General features: G+C 42.5%; 1 protein-coding gene across 8 annotated transcripts in view; it reads left to right on the plus strand.

The window, feature by feature from the left end:
• Positions 1–9,799: 9,799 nt before the first annotated feature.
• Positions 9,800–16,047, plus strand: part of tnr (tenascin R (restrictin, janusin)) — a 115,378-nt gene continuing 109,130 nt past the window's right edge. For 4 of the 8 annotated variants that reach the window (XM_078098634.1, XM_078098637.1, XM_078098635.1 and 1 more), the window contains exon 1: positions 9,837–10,278. The gene's annotated coding sequence lies outside the window, so the exon portion shown is untranslated. Of the gene's footprint in view, positions 10,386–16,047 lie in introns of all 8 variants that reach the window. The other 4 variants (XM_078098633.1, XM_078098636.1, XM_078098638.1 and 1 more) reach the window with 2 other exon arrangements.

Here is a 16,047-nt window from a genome sequence, read left to right on the forward strand (position 1 = left end):
TCACTGTAGGGATGGTATTTGTTATGTCCTTACTTTATCGCGGATGCTTGTCTAACCCACATAGCACAGACAACGACGTTGCATTAACGGTTTATTCAGACATCACGTTACGTTACAGAGGTAGCCAAACGAGAGAGCGAGTTCCCGCCCGAATATTACCCAGAATAACCCGGTGCTTCATTACTACGGAAACAGAGTAAGCCCAAAATACACAACAGTATTGGCCAGGTGATGAGCAGTGCCTGGTTTCCTCCAGACATGACGCTTGGCATTGAGGCCAGAGAGTTCAATCTTTGTTTCATCAGACCAGAGAATTTTGTTTCTCATGGTCTGAGAGTCCTTCAGGTGCTTTTTTGCAAACTCCAGGCGGGCTGTCATGTGCTTTTTACTGAGGAGTGGCTTCCGTCTGGCCACTCTACCAAACAGGCCTGATTTGTGGAGTGCTGCAGAGATGGTTGTCCTTCTGGAAGGTTCTCCTCTCTTCATAGAACAACGCTGGAGCTCTGTCAGAGTGACCATCGGGTTCCTGGTCACCTCCCTGACTAAGGCCCTTCTCCCCCGATCGCTCAGTCTGGCTGGGCGGCCGACTCTAGGAAGAGTCCTGGTGGTTCCAAACTTTTTTCCATTTCCGGATGATGGAGGCCACTGTGCTCATTGGGACTTTCGATGCTGCAGAAATCTTTCTGTACCCTTCGCCAGATCTGTGCCTCGATACAATTCTGTCTCGGAGGTCTACAGATAATTCCTTGGACTTTATGGCTCAGTTTATGCTCTAATATGCACTGTCAGCTGTGATACCTTATATAGACAGGTGTGTGCCTTTCTCAATCATGTCCAATCAACTGAATTTAGCACAGGTGGACTCCAATCAAGTTGTAGAAACATCTCAAGGATGGTCAGTGGAAACAGGATGCACCTGAGCTAAAGTGTGTCATGGCAAGAGTGGCATGGCAAAGGCTGTGAATACTTATGTACATGTTATGTTTTCGTTCTTTATTTTTAATAGATTTGCAAAAATTTGCAAAAATAGTTTTCACTTTGTCATTATGGGTTGTTGTGTGTAGAATGTTGAGGAAAATAATGAATTGAATCCATTTTGGAATAAGGCTGTAACATAACAAAATGTGGAAAAAGTGAAGCGCTGTGAATACTTTCCGGATGCACTGTAACTTGATAAACTCAGAATCTTGGTAGGAAAAAAAACATTGCTAGTAAAATATTGTAGCGTAAGACTCTTTTATTTTGTCTTCTATTTCGTTCTTTGAATATATCAAATATATATTAGACTTTATATACATTAACGTATATTGAAACACAAACAAAACTACCAGATAGTTTAGAAATATTTTTGTATGTATATAAGTAAAAAGATTAACAGTGCCATAAATTTATTTCAAGACTGATCGCATTACCCTCTCACCACATCCTCTGTCCGTCCCTCACGGCACGGCCGAAAAAAGGTAAAAGTGTCACTAAAGGGATAAATAAAGTAGGGTCAATTGTACAATTTGTCATCGTCTTTGCCATTTAGTATCTATGACAGGCGTCCGTCAGACATCTTGGTTCTCACATGGCTATATAAAGAGCCCAATTAGAAAGATGACACCGATTTTAGGGTTTAATGAACTTTGAATCAACATGACAGGTTGCAGAACTTAAATGGGAAAACTTTGCGGGAGTGTTTTCAGGGATCAGGCCCTCTTCTGAGAAATTGTCATATCAAGCTGTAAAACCTTCTGCAGCAACACGGAAGATCTCATGTTATTGGCGCCGAGATTTTCACCCTCGGATTCAAAGGTCAGCGTTTTCATCTTCTCCCCCCTGAGCCGCCTGCCTCATGTTCGCCGTCAGCGCTGCAGTCACGCTCGGTGCAGCTCGCCGCTCCTCAGACGAAACAGCCGCCTGGTGAGACCGAGTCCTGTGCCGCCTCAGACCGAGAGATGACAGGGAAGAGGTCACTTCATCCTCCTTCCTCGAGTACACGGGCGTTTGCCTTTATCTCTTTCTCTTCCACAGAAATACAACTGGAAAAAGTGCCACTTTTCGTGCTTGTACGCGTTTGCTCGAATAATTGCATTGTATCTGTGGTTGCTTTGTGTACATACAGTATGTGGCTGTGTAGAAAGAAAGTTGCCAACTTGACAGGAAGGAAACTTTAAAAAGCGTCTTCTCAAAAACCCAACGACTGTGAAAGTCATTGTTTGGGGAAAAAACTCTTCTTCCTCTCTGCTGCTGCTGCTGCTGTCAACACAGCGGGCTTCAAGGGAAACACAGCAGGGGCGCACAGTGGAATCACTGTAATTGGACACAGTCTGAAACTGTAGTTATTTGCATGGAAACCTTTGCAGGCAGGTACACACACACCAACATGCAGTCAAGCAAACACACGGACATACAGGTTGAATGCTGTCACTTCTACAGTGCTGATTAATCATCTTGTTTACTGAGCAGCGCTTCAGATCAAAATATTAATTTGACCTCTGCTTCAGTGTTGCAACTTTTATGAAGATTTGTTTAGTCTCGGATCTGATGGAGTGCGTTGGATTTTCTCTTGTCAGACGTTGAGTGTGCACAGTAAATACGTTTACCACCATTGAGCTAATTTAAGCAATATTCCAGTTTGTTTAAACCCAAAGGCTGTCAAAACATATTTTCATTTAATGCTTCTCTATGTGCTTCTCCTTGCTTTTTTGACACAGCATGGCCATGCATGCTTTCAGTGCACGTGACTCGCAGAGTGTGTGTGAGTTAATGGGGTGCCACTGTGGAGTGCTCTGAATTAGGCTAAAAGAGTCTTAAGGGAACAGCATCATAAATGTAGTCTGAGGTGCTCAGTGTGACCATTTGGACATTTCAGCAGCATTTATAAATGTCAGATTTGTATCGCTGTGGTTTAATTGCAAGGTTGGGTTTGATGGGGTTTTTTTGGAAAAAAATGTCGTTTGAGGGCAAAAGAAGAGAGAGAGAGAGAGAGAAAGAGAACCAATCTCTGATAAAAAGGGGCATTGCATCTGCAGGCCACAAAAAGAAATGACACGCCTCCGAGTATCACACACAGATGAAACATTCAGGATTGGGCCGCGCTGCCAGACAGTCAGTGACAGTCGCTGCCAGAAGAGCTGATAACTGGTGTACTGTCCTTCACTCAAAGTAAAGGCCGAGGACGGTCTGATTCAATTTCACTCCCTCTGCTCCCAATATTGAGGGTATTTATCTTTTTTATTTAGCTGCACTTTTCAGAGGACAGTTATGAAGTGCTCTGTAGAGGAGGAAATGAACACAATAAATAACACTAGTAGTAAAAGAAAAAAAACTATGTAAGCAAAGCTGAGAATGTCAAAAGAAAAGCACATAAGGGACCAGGAAAATGAGTAAATGCTGATTACATAAAAGCAATAAAAGAAGCGTTGTAAAATAGAGATTGAAAACACATTCAATCGATGATGATGCTTTAGCAGCATTGCCAGTGGTTTTGTATGTCAGTGTATTGTATATGATGCCACATAAACTATGTTGATGATGTCACAAGCCTAAACTGTTTCTTTTTTTTTTTCGCTCCTTTTCTTCACAAGTGAAACTTCATTCTTCACCCTGCAAACAAAAAAATGGAGGAATGATCTGAGCTCACATTCACCATTAATTGAGTTTGCTTTCTACTGTTATCAAGAATCTCTTGTCAGATGACGACGTTTGGATTTGACTGAATCCTCCCTCTGAGTTTAACTGCTAAACGCTTCAACAGGCATTTGGTAGTTATTAGATGTTGACAGAACAAAATGTAAATCATGGTCCCAGATAATGCGTATCCATAATTTTCGTTAAACACAAAAATGTTAAGTCCACTGAAAAACTAAAAGCACAAGAAGCAACCCGCACTTTCTGTTGCAGTGATGTTCTCAGTTATAACTGGAGGTTATGACATGAAGGCCCCGACGTGAAGAGCTCTCGAGGAGGCTGCGTTGAGCCAAGACTATTTAACAAGCACAGGGCTGCCGGCTCTCACTCATGTGCCAAAGCATCTGTACTTTCATTGTCAACCTGACGCTCTCATTGGTCTTCAATAAATGGAACTCAAAACACAGATTCTTTCTTATTTTGGTAAAAAAAAAATAGTTGTATTGCGTGTTGGCATCCGGAACCAAAGACATTCAGGGGAAAAACAAGCCGTGATGAATATGTGTCTCTTTCCACTTTTTGTCCACATCTATTTGTCCGTCTCTGTTACTTCCTTTCATTCTATAAATATGACCAACAACACGTTGGATGTCACTGGTTCGGCTGATGCAGTGACTCCAACAGTAAAATGTAATGTGAATCAAGTATGCATCCGATCAATGTAGCTGGAGTGAGCCTTATATTTTCATTGGATTCATTTGCACGGAAATACGGCAAACAATAGTTATTTCTTGCTCACGAAACGTGGCACATTGCATCTGGGTGCAGGCGACATATTTCACGTTTTGAATTTTGTTATTGCTGTTTATATTTATGGCATCCTACGTGTGATTGTATATGTGTGAGAGTGAGAGTGCGAGGGAAACAGGATGTGTTGTTAATGTAGCATTGCTGTTCCTGAGGTTGCATTCAATTTATTCATTTCATATGCAAATTAGTTCCACCATCATGCCACTGTGTCATTACATTTAAATCTTAATCTCCCTGCCTAATCTGCTCTATCAGTGTTAACTCGTATTCTGATCACACCTCGTGCCTCAGATCCCAGATGTTAGAATGTATTTGTCAACGATTGTGAGCTAACGATAATTAATGAACGTGTTATGATACACTGTAAAAATCGACTACACGGCCTCGATCATTTGCGGTTTCACAGGCTTACAACAAATGCATTGACAAACACTTACAAATTAAATAATTTACAAATACATTATAGTCTCACAAACAATGCATTTGCGGCATCTTTGTGAATATAGACTGATGTCAACTATATCAGATTTTGTCCTCTTTTGCATGTCTACTACTTAAATGCAGCCTGCTGGATGTTAATATGCAGATAAAATGTCACCCTTTCACTTAATTGAACCATTAATATATTGTCAGCTGTCATTATAACTGATAAATAAATTCAGTCTTACCCTCTGAGCTCATTTTGATTTACTGTTATCTTAACACATGGCACCCTTCTGTGTTAGCTTTCTCAACTAAAAATAAATGAATTAAATTTGATGAATTTGATGTACAGCCTGAACATCCAAGGGCCTTGGTGAGGTTGTGCCCCACTCTTTGTTTTGCTTTGACAAAGACTCAGTGACAGAGCCCTCTCCTGGTGCCGGCGCGGTGCTAAAAAGAAGTCAAATGAAGTGTGGAGACACCTGAGATTACTTTATTCAGCCAGTTCTGTGGATCTTTAATTATAAGAAAGAACATTTTCATGTTTAATTAAGTATAGAAATGAACTAGTCCTGTCATCTAGAAAAGGCAAGATAGTTTCCCTTGGCAATTAAACTCCTGTGACAGATGTTCAAACACTGCACTCATTTCTGAAAAAACTCCGCAGCACTCCGATTTGTAAACATAAACTGAAGCCCACTCAGCTGTCCGTCCTGATCATTGGTCTGTCCGGAAATCTACGGTAAAGTACTTAGTTACATTCCATCAAGGCCAAAAACCTGTCAAAACTAATGACTGTTTACTAATCTCAACTGGTGTAAGTGCTAATTACACATTTTGGGGCATTCTAACATGGCAAACCAAGTTGCTGAGCGTGTTATTAAAGATTATACCTTTGTATCATTATCACTGAGTGTGTTAGCGTGCTGATGCAATGAGCTCAAAGCAGTGATGTGCCTTCAAGTACAGCTTCACATCGTAGTTAAAATGGCTGTAGACTTTTATATTTCTATCCTGTGACACGTTTCAATTTAAGATATAAGGCCTGAGTTTGCTTTATTTTGCTAATTAAAAAAAGTTTTTTACATGCCAGTCTTTTACGGTGTTCTTTGACTTTATGTCTGAATAAAAGCAAAAACATCCATTCATTCATTTTTACATTTACCCGACCAAAGTTTGATTAAATCTTCACCCTTTTCAAAGTTAATATTTGTATAAGCAAGTCATTTTTTAACTGGTTTGTTGAACGGGAAAGCGGCAATAAAAGAGTGAAAGGCTTCATGGCCATTATGCACATCTAATCTCCTCAACTTCTACACAGTGAGTTTCTAAACTGAGAAGGAGTTCTGGACGGCCTTTCTTCTGAGATGCCCGTGCCGATATTTTATCACAGACCAAGGTCTCTACTCAGTCCAGGCTTACTGCTTTCGCTATGTTTCCAAAGAAGAATGCGTCTGATCTGTCGTGAATCCTTCTGTGGCTCTAATGGAATCAGCTTCCCGAGCTTTACAGCAGCGCTGTATTATTATTATCATTCATTCACCACATATGCTGCCTTTCTCACTCGACAGCCACTTTCCCACAGCAAAGCACAACAATGGTTACATTGCTAACGACAACCATGTTGTTGATTTAAAAAAAGAAAAAAAGAAAAAAGGATTAACAGCCTCACACTGTATAGTTCAGCATCTCATCCAATCTCAAGTAAATACAGACATTGTGGCCTGGTGCTTTGCTCTTGAAGATATTGCAGTGGTATAAATAAGGAATAAGGCTTGTTTAGCCTTGTTTGACAAGAAACATATTGGGAGCAGCGGAGGCCACGGGAGAAAGGCTGAGGTTATCTTTTTTACCATACGATTGTCGGGAAAATTGCTTACTTTCTCAGTCCCATAAATGACAATGATGCAATGAACGTCAGTACAATGTGTGAAATGTCGTTGGCATCGCATTTATTCCCCCATGAATGTTTTTTCTGTAAGAGGTAAATAAATCGGACGCTCACTAGAGCAGCAGCGAGTGCTGAGCTCTGAACAGAACAGCTTGTTTTATTGCGTTTTGCATGGAAACGACTGTTTAAAATGATCAACATTGCCGTCGCTGTTTAGAAATCATGACTGTTATTTGCAGCAGGGGAAAAAGAAGCAATGTACTACAATGTATGTAGATTTATTTTACAGCGCCGCAAGTCTCACCTACTGAGATCACTGGTCTCAGATTGTGTGAATATTTATTTGATGGGAAATTCCTTAAGGCTCGTCACCTGTTTTTCACTGTGTTTCATAATATCTAATATCAATATTCTAATATTGTTGAGTGCTGTTCCTAAGGTCTGTGTCTTTTATGTTCAGGTAATATTCTGAAATATTCAAATAAATTAGTTAAATTTGGCACATGGATTGTATGCTGCTACCCATGATTAATGTATGTTAGAAAGAAATAAGTCGCTTTGGAAAAAAGTAAAATGAACTAAATTCTATGTAAATTTGTTGTGGTTTGTGTGATTCATGTCACGGGGGGCTTTTGGTGAGTACTCGGACTCAGTTTTTATTGTCCAACAAAAATCGCGACCCTGGAAACATAAAACTTCTCCGAAGAGAGATGAACGTAAAATGCTTCAGCAGAACTGAGCGAGCTGAATAGGTAACGAAAAGAAAAAGCCAAACACTTGTTTACCGAGGAGTAAACAAAAACAATCAATCAATAAAAGGCTTTAAACTAAAGTGAGGAGCTGTGGAGCTGTAAACGGCACAAGGCCAAGGGCAAAAACGGTGACCTGGGCTTGATTCCTTCCTGAGGCGGGTGTACAAGGCAAAGGACATGACACACTGGCAGTGGACAAGGGAAGACGCAGACTATAAGTACACATGAGGGAGGTGTGGGAACATGTGGACACAATCAGGAATAAGGGAAGACAATCAGACTGGTGACACATGAGGAAGGCAAGGAACCTGAAACGAGAGGAGAGTTAATTTCCAAAATAAAACAGGAAGTCACAAAACAACCATGGAGACAGGACAAAAACCCAACTTACAGGTGTGACAATTCATTCCTCACTAGAGACAATGTCTTGCAAAGTATTCATTTTTTTCACTGATAGAAGATGGCGTTTCTGCTTTTCAAACACCCATCTAAAACACGTTTTTCTTGTATAGTCCATTAGATGATGAACAGTTGATGACCTCGTGCTGGATTCACCTCCTACACTTTCGCTGCTGTGGTTTTCACATAACATAAAAAACACTTTACCCATGAACGCCAGGGTCGGCGCAGAAGGCTTTATCACGTCAAGACAGCAAGACAGGTTAGGAAAGGGTCAGTTAAGAAAAAAAGTAAACATGGTCGCTCTTATTTTTTCAGTGAAACAAAGCAATCTTGATATTTCATGTTGTCCAGACTAACGACCATTAGTGTAGTAGTGTGTGGTATAACATATGTGTGTGTTTAAAACTACTCAGGTACCTGTGTTGCATATAATACCAACCTTTCCCTACATAAAAAGGAAAATATTACGAGTAATACAAATGAGTAAAACAAATGAGTAAATTAAATATATGTTAGGTCATAATCAATCTTCAATTAATTCCATTAATGCAACCATTCACAAATAATTAAATACACTAATAAATTACATGTCAATAAAATAGAAAACAATTACATGAGTTCAAAGTTCAGTTGTTGACTACTCTCACAGGCCAAAGGGTAATAATGCTTGAGTTCCTAAATGTCTCAGAGCTCCAGTGGAAGTGTGTGCAAGCAGTAAATATACAAATTATGAGTGAAGATTCTAATGAATACCAAACAGGTTTTAAGGGTGTATGGGACACAACAAATCATACAAAACAACTATTATTATTGTAGCTTCATATATTTCTGCTCTTGATGCATACCACGTGATCCCACGATTCAATTCACCCCCCTGAGGTATCATAACGGTAATATGATTAACTATATTAATTACCAAATATTGCATGTGATTTAAAGTATAAAGTCCTCCTGTATTCCTATTGGCGCTGGAGGTGTGAGGAGGGGCACATTGTGCAGCTGGGTCCCGGTCCCCCGGTGGGCCGCACTCCTCACCTTGGAGTTCATGCAACTGACTCGTACAGTATTTGAATGATGTGTTTGTTTTTGTCGTTTTTGATCTTCTCCGAAAGGTTTGCTGAGATTGTCTCATTTTTCTCTGGTGAGTTCCCTTCAATTACGTGAATCGTGGTTTGCGCTGATACGAGACGTGCGTGTAAATTGAGGTTAGCGTCAATGTTGCGCAATTAGAGGGCGTTAGCTAAGGCTACATCTTGACTAGTTAAGCTTAGGTAAACGTTACTTAACGTTAACTTGCTAAACTTGCTAATTGTATCATGGTGTCCTGTTTTTCCAACGTTAATTACCACTATTACTTTGTCCATTTAAAAAAAGAAGCTTTACTAAGCCAACGTTAGCTAGCGTTAGCTAACCGAAGGCTAACACAGCTAGCCCTCGGCTACCTGTCAACGGAGACGTTCACGTGCTCTGGACAGGATACAATATCATAGTTAGCGTCACACTAATGGTTCTTTGATACGCGAGGCTCGATTTTAGCACATTATCAGTGACATTGGTTAAATTTAACTCTTAAACTTGAATTGTGTCCACTGGTCATTTATGTCTCCATTAGTGTTTATAGGATTCTTCTGTGTCTCATAGTAATTCTGCTTGAGATGTATTTTTCCTTATTAGTCAAGTTTCGACCTTTTGAATGAGCTATCATCAGGATAGTTGTATTATTTATATTACTGATATTACTGTTAGAAAAGGTGTTTCACAAAAAGAATCACAAAAAAAAAAGTTCATCACGAGGTAATGGAAATATGTCTTAGTAAAAACACAAGGGACACATAATTTTCCTTCCCTTGCTCAAAAGCACCGGAGAGAACTCAACATTACCATCCTCAGCTAGATGATTATCAAGTACAACAAATAAAGCTTTTTTTCTTTCTGTTTTTCAGAATAAACCAACATGTATTTTTACACGTCACTTTGAGTTAACCAACTATTCAAAAAATGATTGGGAGGTCGATTGATCCTGCAAATGATGTACATCAAAATTTACACCACAGCCTTATTTTCATTGCAATTTAACTTTCACAGCAAAACAGAAAGCAGCCACAAGAGGCTGCACTAGCAGAGACAGACACAGATACATAGATCAATGGAGAGAGGAGAGAGAGAGAGAGAGAGAGAAAGAGACGGAGAGAGAGACACACACACAGAGAGAGCGAGAGAGAGCTGAACCACGTTGCCGGTCCTCATACATCCCCCTGCAGCCGTGTGAGGCAGAGCGAGCCGAGGAGAGGGAGGTGAGAGCACATCCGAGTCCCGTGCAAACCGCAGGACCACATACCACCTGGCCGAGACATCGACGCGCTAACGGCGAGCCGCACAGGACGGGTGAGTGGCCCGTAGGACGTCCGTGTACTGCCACACACACACAGAGAGAGGGAGAGAAGATTCCCCGAGGTCCAATTCTAAAGCTTTCATCTGGTCACTTGGAGCTGGTGAGTTAACTTGTGCCTGCGTGGCGCGCTGACTGATGCTCGGCAGGTGCCTACTGCTTTGTGACTAGAGTGTGCACGTGTGTCCCGTATCTTCACTCATGCACAGTTGTGTGTATATATAGTTTTTGGGGCTGTGCATCGCTTGCATGACGCATTTCCAGTCACAGGCAGGTGATTAAATGGGGAACCTCGGTATCAATCAAGCCGTTATCCTGCTGAGCAGAGAGGAACACAACAATGCAGCTTAACGACCCGCTCTTGCTGGTTTGTGTGTTTGTGCGCGTGTGCCTTTGGTAGGTAAAGTGCATACGTGTGCTATAGGACATAGACATGTGTTTTTAATTATTACATATTAATCTTCTAGTCATTATGAAAGCTTGCTTTAGGAAAAAATAAATGGGGAGCAGTTGATGCACGGCAATTTGTCCCATCTGTCCTGGGAATTTGTCTTCCGATTCCTGTAGGACGGTAATTGACAACGTAGTGTGTCGGTGGGATTTTCCTCTTCTTGGCATGTTGCTGTTTGGTTTGGATTAACATCCAGGGAATGGATTATAAACAAATATTTAACTAGTTTGAGAGGACCAAACTTCTCGCCAAAGGAAAATTAAATTGTGTTGTTTGTGCACTTCAGTATGACGACGATGTGCTACTTTAAAACGTGGTGAGATCAGTTGTAAAAGCTCTAATGGATGGACATGTGCATGGAAGGATGGTAACAGATACGTTTTATTTTTTCGTCTGGACCAATGCTCTTTTCAGGTCAGATAAACCGTCTTTCCGACACAGATTATTAAACGTGTTTCAGCCGCGGCAACTTATTATCTATGTTGACATTTGAAAACGCAGGCCTATTTTTCCTCCCATCTCTTCTCATGCTGTACACGGTGTGGAAATACCATTCCACGCTCCATGTGTCCCATCATCCATCTATGTGTTTCTATCCCTCTTTCATCCTCTGTTCCTCTCCCTTTCCCGGAGCAGAACCCCCCCCACCCCCCACCCCCCGATCCGCGGCTCCCTCTTTCCCTCCATGTCATCCGCTGAAGGTTATTTCCATATATCGAGTTGCTTTCATTTGTCAAAGTCAGCCAGACGTATTGTTCATGGCCACAGCAGGGGGAACAGGTTGGGGGGCCGGGGAGGGAGTTCAGGGGGGGAGGGCGGACGGGAGGGGGGTTTGGGATTTCCGTGTTAAGTATTGACACCATATTGGGAGCTGTGCTGATTATATCCTGAGGAAAGAGAGCGAGAGAGATGGAGGGAGAATGAGGGGAGAAGACAAACTACTGAATCAAAGGCAGAGAGAAAACCACCAGTTCAGTTCCTTGTAAACAGAGAAGCTGTGCAGTTAATTTGAGTTTTTTAAATGACTGTGTGTGTGTGGAGGCTGGAGGTGATCTTTGGATTCATCACATCTCGCACACAGGCTGGCTTCCCCTCTCTCCCATGTGGACGCTGTGCCATTAAGCCGGGACGGCGAATCCGAGAGATCACTTTCCCTCCGTGACTCTCTTTCCTCCTCCTGGATCCGTGTGACTCCCCCTCCGCCTCGCCGCCTTTACCCCTCGCGCCAGATTTTTTTATCTGTTCATTACTCACTCTCTTCCAGTCGTGCACACGCACACGTGCATGTCACCGCATTTGTGGGAACTATAGCTCATAAAACATGCATCCCTCGTTGAATGGAGATGATTGTGTCTCACAGGATTGAAATTCAAATTGAAAGCAGATCGCTTTACTGTGGCTCTTATATTATATTTTAACCGTCATGTTGAAGATGGAGATCCTTTTTATGGATAAATGGAAATGTAATAGTGTTGACATTTGTCTCACTGGAACAAATGCAAAAACGATGTGAACATCAGCGCTCATCGTTTGTGGTTTACGGTTTGCATTTGTTGAGTCAGGTTGTGTTTTAGTGGTTGAGCTGCGAACGCAAATGTTTTCTATAAATTGCTTAAGGTGCCGGCGGTATTAGTTGAATATTTCCAGCACTCCCCACCGTGTCGGGATTATCTCTCTGCTATTTTCCTTTCTCTGCTTCGCAATCATTCACATTTATTTCGCCGCCAATGGGCAGCTGAACAAGATTGCAATCATCTATGTGGTAATTAATAATTTACATAATACCTCATTCTAGGGGAATTTTATTTTTCCCCGCGCCGGCGAAGTTAATTGTGTTAGCTAAGCCACGGTCATTACTTATCGTTAGGGCGACAGGTAAATGTGGACATATCCAGCTCTCATTAGCGACGGCATGATCCATCAGACGCTGCACAGATTTGAGCTCGAAAGCCGATAAGAAACTGCAGGAAAAGGACCAGAAAATGTAAAGTTTGTTGTTCTTTCATTCAAACACTCCTCTCCATCACACAAGCGCGCCTTCTCTCCTTGTTTGCTGATCAGATTACGGGCGCACTTGTATTAACGTGAAAACATTTCTCTCAGTTGCTCCGTGTATACATTTCTACCTCTGATTATTCATCACGGACGGCTGCTCCGGCCTTCTCGGGCAGACCAGTAAACAAAGCCTTTTCTTGTCCTTCCTCCCTCGGCACATCTTTTCAAGAAGCTACTCAGTGGCTGCTATAATTTCAGTCTGTGATAAATCCTCAGCGGACTCCTGTGCTTCATGTCTTCCGAGGTAGAGGAGCCAGACATTTTTCTGTGTTGCCCTTCTCTGCTGCTTCATGTTATGCTGTCCAGCCTTTTTTTTTGTATTTCCGCTGTCTTCTCTCCTCGCGGTCCCTCCTTAGATGAATAATGTGCAAATGTTGGGGCATATTGTATTTGGGACGTGTGGAAATGTGGCAAACGGTTGTGCCCATAAATGTCACGGTAGCCTCACCGCAAACTGATGGTGCACCCCTGGTAGACGCTGCAAAAGCATTGGACAAACTAAGCACAATTATATAGACACACCCTAAACGCGCGCAAACTGTTCGTCACCATTAAGTGGGACTGGCTAATTTCATCATCAAGTCATTGCCACTGTTTTCTCCATCTAATCACCATGCTGTGGTGGTTCTGCCAACTGTTTGTGTGTTTTTTTGCACTGATTGCAATCTGAGTCCATTTGATATTGGGTGTCTGCCAATGCCACTTTTTAGTCTGTCTTATTCACAGCATGGAAGGGTCTGATGCAATACTAAGCGAATACATGGAAGGGATGGAAGTTTAAGTGGGAGAAAGCGACCCCTTCAAATGACCTGACGCAATCAGCCAGAGTGGGAAGGTGGAATTCCAAATGCAGTTGTCTTGATGGGCAAGGGAGAAACCCATGTGATCTCTATGAGGGATGAGTCAGATCGGAGATGTGCTGTAGGGTTTTCTAGTTTCTCCTTTCTGATATTGTGCACAACAAATCTGTTGTGAAATCAACAGTAGGAGGGCTGCTTAACATCCGGTGTTGACAGCCCACTCGGCTAATTCCCACAGCATCAAATTAATGCCAATTTTTTGAGTTGGATTTCAAGCTCTGTCAAGTAATAATTTTGATTGGGTGCGTAGACTCTATTGGAGGAGAATGTAGTCATCAGGATGCCACTCAGCAGCTGTATTTTTGCTGCTGCCGTCTTGGATAAGGCCCTTGCTAGGCAGTTTGTATTTCGCAATGAATAAAGACCACATTTTCAACGCTTGCATGGCTATCGTATCCGCAGCAATCTGTCAATTGTGGGAGAGTAAACTCGCGGTTTAAGACACTTCTGCATCGGCTGAAATCGGGCAAACTGGGAGTTGCCGCCGGCAACACAAAACCAATATTAGAAAGGGAATAATGGGCCGTTTAACTTTCCAGCTCCATCTCTAAGCAGCTTAGGATACATCATTAATTAAAACTTCTGATGCAACCTGAGTTGGTGGGTGTTATGGAAAGACGATAGAAAAGTCTAACCAACACACCGTGGAGGATTTTTGTTTTTTTTCCCGTTGAGTTAAAATGTGTTTCTGCTTTTGATCGGCAATGAAAGGGACGGTTTCAGTCTAGTGTTTCACCTACTATTGAACAAGGGGTGCGCCCCATCCCTCCAACCGCCAGCCCCGCACCCACAAGAAAGTCTGAATAAATATATTCATATATATATATATCTCAACAATTGTCTTCTCGCCACGTACGTTCCGCCCCAACACGTGCGTGAACCACGACCATTATTTTAGATGGTTGATAAATGAATGCTACGTACTCACTTTATAGTTCTGCGCTTTCCGTTGTGAAAATGCGAGTGAAACATCGAGGCTACTTGCCTGGCGGTGGAGAAAGCTCAATGTCGAGCCCCGATTGGCCCCGATACGACATTTAGGAAGCAGTGTGGGACACCCCTTTGGTTTATGTCATCATCATTCTGTTTGACAAGGGTATAAAACTGATGAGCAACAGTACTGGAACCGGTCTGGTTTTCCAACAGCATTTCCATGCTGGGTTCACATTTTACAATCTACTGAAGCGCAGTCAGGTTCAATTTCCTGTGTGAATGCATTTGACTCTTCCACTAATGAAGGTTACGTGAAGAGAACATTTAGATAAGTATCGAAAGAGGCTCGGCAGCAGCAGAGCGGACTGGACCGCTCCAGATAATCCCCAGAGAGCCAGGAATCAAACATCGCCTGCCTCTACCTGCTGCGTAGCTGTTGTATAAACAGAGCCAGAGCATATTTACCCTTCACCTAAAGGTGTCTTCCGAGCAGACATGTTAGTACATCTGAACATCCTTGACGGGCCGCCCGCAGGGGCCTCATGCCTGACCCTTTAAGCTTTTGACACCACGGTAGGGGGTAAAAAACAACAAGAATCAGCGGGTCACCTGGAATCTTTTTCACAACAAATAGAACACAGAAAGTCAACAAACTCAGAAAAAACAGTGGAAAAAATGGGTTGAAAAAGACTGAAAAGACCTTCTAAAGACTATTTCCCAGCACGGACACTCGGGTGGGAGAAAGAGGAGAGAGTGAAAGTGAAACCCAGGGGAGAGAAGAGAGAGTGATACATACAGGATAAATGGAAGGAGGAAGAATTCCTGTTTGCATTCAAGCTCCTTGGCTCATCAGGATCATTAGCATCTCCTCCCCAGCCTCTCTAGACGCTGGGGAGGACTGGGGGAGATGAGACAAATAAAAACCTCTCAAGCACAGCCCCCCCCACTCCCTCCACAACATTTATAAGGCGGTCGCTTGTGGAAGAAGATGCAGCACGTGGCGGCTGCACAGGATAATCCTCAATGCGTCTCCACGGATCATGGAGGACGGGGAATACTGCCCCAACAAGAACGCTCGCTTGAGCCGCGGACTCTTGTGATTGTGTTTACGGCGCAGTGGCAGAAGACTCGCTCTGTGAGAAAAGGATGACAGGGAATATGTCTCCGCGGTGCTTTACGATGGGTTTAAATCCGATGCTGCGATCAGCCCAACTTTCCTGTGCCATTTGGGAAATTTGCCTTGGTAGGTACGAGACGGAAAGGAGAAGAAATGACTGAAAAGCAGAGACATTTTCTCCAATATTGAAAGCGGGCAGCTCACATTTTACCAGCCTCAGCGCTTCATCATTTCTGCACTGGCTGTTTTACACACGGTAAAAGCAAAGCTCACAGGAGGCTTGAAAACCAGCTCCCGTCCTGCTTCTCTAAATCATTTGTGATATTCAGTACACATTTTCACAAGACTG

The sequence above is a fragment of the Gasterosteus aculeatus genome, chromosome 3 (genome assembly GCF_964276395.1).
Source record: "Gasterosteus aculeatus chromosome 3, fGasAcu3.hap1.1, whole genome shotgun sequence".
NCBI lineage: Eukaryota > Metazoa > Chordata > Actinopteri > Perciformes > Gasterosteidae > Gasterosteus > Gasterosteus aculeatus.